Source organism: Callorhinus ursinus, unplaced genomic scaffold (genome assembly GCF_003265705.2).
Source record: "Callorhinus ursinus isolate GAN/ISIS: 27379988/994484 unplaced genomic scaffold, GSC_fseal_2.0 scaffold4, whole genome shotgun sequence".
Lineage (NCBI taxonomy): Eukaryota > Metazoa > Chordata > Mammalia > Carnivora > Otariidae > Callorhinus > Callorhinus ursinus.
Genome location: NW_027397066.1, coordinates 50245356 through 50248656, shown reverse-complemented (window position 1 = coordinate 50248656; position 3301 = coordinate 50245356). Strand labels below are relative to the sequence as shown.

General features: G+C 30.2%; 1 long non-coding RNA gene across 1 annotated transcript; it reads left to right on the top strand.

Moving 5' to 3' along the window:
* Nucleotides 1-349: 349 nt before the first annotated feature.
* On the top strand, nucleotides 350-2197 carry LOC141372464 (uncharacterized). The gene is made up of 2 exons (XR_012377726.1): nucleotides 350-477; nucleotides 2015-2197. It is a non-coding gene; the product is annotated as an uncharacterized lncRNA (long non-coding RNA).
* Nucleotides 2198-3301: the final 1104 nt, after the last annotated feature.

Below are 3301 nucleotides of genomic sequence, written 5' to 3'. Positions count from 1 at the left end.
GCTCAACAGCCATCCATGACTACTACTTACCATGTTGGATAGCAGATATAGAACATTTCTGTCATCATAGAAAATTCTACTGCCAGAGCAGATCAAAATTAACTATGATTCACGTTACTAAGTAGTAAAATTTGGGGAATTTACATTATTTCTCTTTAGGAGTATTGGAGTAATATGTGCTCTATATTTCATTTTCCAGAATTTTCCTTTTTAAGCTTAGTAAAGGATCAAACTTATTTTACTAATTTATTTTGGAGGTCAAGTCACCAATCGTGGACAAGATTCTAGAATGCATAATTACAAGAGCAGTTCTTATGTACCTGAACAACAATCAGTGTTCTTAATCCATTTTGTTTTAGATTTCAAGATCAGTTGATGAGGAAACACAGTAAAAATAATGTATTGAGAATTAAGTAAAACACTAAATTATACTTGTGGGCAAGATTTAGAAAAATAGAATGGAAGCCAGAAAAACTGGTGAGTTAGTTTTCTGGTTTAACAACTCTAGTCAAAGTAATGTTTACTGAACTCCTACAGATTCCGGATTTTGTTCCTGAATATGGACTATCATCCCGACTTTGAAATGACGAAATGCACACACAGGCAGTTAAAGTAATGTGTTCAAGGTCATGCATCTAATAAGTTATGAGAGTGTTTTTCTAATTTATGTGATAGGACACAATGGCTTGCTTTTTTGGATAACTTGTATCAATCATTAATTATCATTACTTGTCAGCATGGTAACTTAAAACGAGGAATCTTATCATTTCATACCATGAAGCTGAAAGACCAAGTTCATTATATGACAACAAAATTAAAATTCCTAAAGACCTGGACAGGGAAAAACAATGGGTTACATAAATGTAACAAGAAGAAATTAATAAAGAAAATTTAATGTGTTGTTATTAAGCTTTAGATATAGAGCCTTTTAAAAACAAAGTAAATCTGTAAAGTTTTTAGTGTACATTAAAATGAATCAAATATATGCACTTAAATCATCTAAAAATATATATTTAGTGTTAGTCTTTAGATTAATGTTTCATAGATTTCACTAACCTCTGAACTGATTACTTTTGTTAATGTAAGAAGAGACATTACCATCATGTGACCAAATATAAGTAAATTAACAGGAACACATATTATAAGTATGGGTCTTTAATATTTGGAGTGTAACAAAGCTCAAATGTCAATTATAGGCTGGTTTGAAAACTAGGGATTTTTGAAATGGAAATATTAGAGAAACAAGCATGATATCCTTGGTGGAAATTGGAAAGATTATCTGTGAAAGAAAAAGTGAGTTTATTCAATATGAACACCAGGTGTAGAAAAATTATGAAGTAAACATTTTCATGAGGACAAAATTTGTCTCAATACAGACAAACTTTTTGTCATACAGTCCAATTAAGAAATAGGCAGATTGGGAAAACTGTGACTTTCCTATCACTGAAGATACATAAAAATATAACCTGTATATTTCTGCATATTCAGAAAATTGTGTTGAGTGACAGTCTGCATGTGAAGTGCAGTTGACCAGTTTCCATTAAAAATTATGTTTTTATTTTGGTGGGAGGAGGTTTCTAGAATAGGCATGTCTACTCATTAATATTAAAGAAGGGACTGGTTAGATCAAGCACAAGGATGCATAAACTACCTAGATTTTCTTCAGATTTTTATCAAAATAATTTTAAATACATGATTAAATCACAATATCATGAATCAAAAGCTTTGCAATTATGGAATATTAATCAATTTATCTACATTGCATCAATTTATTATAGATAAATGTTGCTAGAAATCTTTTGTTTATATCAAAGATCTCCAAGGATGACAAAATTATGCATAATCTAGAAATAGTCCAAGGTTTATTACCTTTATAAACAAACCTCATTTTAAATCATAATGAGCACCTCATTTGCCACATCTGGCATTGATTATTCCCACTGGTGCATAAGTAAAGGTTTTTTTATAACAATTTAAAATACCCCAAAAAATAAATATGTTATTTTTTTTACAGAAGCGTACGATTGGTAATATTGAAAATGCCCAAAAGCGGAGGAAGAGATGTTGAAACAGGAAGACCAAACACATTTTCACTTGGTGACAAAAAACAATTTCTTACAGATAACTTGTACCTCAAAAAGACACTAAAATGTACTCTAAATACATCCTTATGTACTATGTGAGATAATAGAATCAATTACCTTCTGAAATACTTTCTTAAATTATGAGTGCAGAGAACCAAAACTTGGTGTTCTTTTTTTTTTTTTTTACAATGATGACATCCTTAAGTCAGTTCATCAGTTCTGCCCCAGTTTAAACTAATCCACTTTCTCCAGTTCTCTTTCTATCCTCGAGGTACCTAATGATGAGGTGTAGCAAAGTGGAGAAAGTGTATTAAAACAAATCATGCTTGCCAGGTAATGTTATTCAGGAAACTTCTGTCACAAATGAAATGGACAGTATTGATGATGACCATCTTAATATTTTTGGGGGGGGGGTTGTGAGGCTCCAGGCAACTATTCATCAAAATCTTAAAAATTTCTTTTGATAATTGTTTGATGAGGAGATTTTATCATATTACAGTCAAGAAAACTTCTTTAGATCTCTGCCATAAAGTAGTTACACTGCCCTTATTTTTTGCTAATAGAATATAGTAAATTCCATTCAAAAATACATAACCTGATAAATGAACATTCTCTCAAATAGTTAATATCTGAACATATCAGGATAGACACATTTTTCTGTTTTCTTTTCAACAAAGCTTGATAAATGGTTCTACAACATATTTGCTATGTTTATTTGATCCTTTTAATTTTTCCTTGGACTACTTATATTATTTTAAAACTAGCATATTATTAAGATAAAAAATGAAGTCTATCTTTTTGTTATATCATCTACTATGTTTTTATTTTTATTTCTTCTTTATGCTCAGGCTTATTTAATTTCACTTTTATATTCTTTCTTTAAAATGATTAGGAGGGATAACATTAAATAAATAATTATAATTCAAACTAAAAGTGAAAAATAAAGGACAAAGGCAAATAATGGTATGTTTTCAAAGTGCAAAAAAAGAAGTCTTTTTAGAAATAAAAAATAAAAGGAGAGCTAGAATAACACTGTCCTTCCGCTTACATTTCTATTTAGTCTTTTAAAGTGAATCTCTAATGTCACCTCCTCCATGACGTTCTCGCACACCATCTAATCTTCTTCATTTTTAGTAGGAAGGTGATAGGCTCATGGATTTAAATTTTTGACTGTATTTAGGTAAATCAGAAAGCTGAGCGTTAACCATCCTATTCTG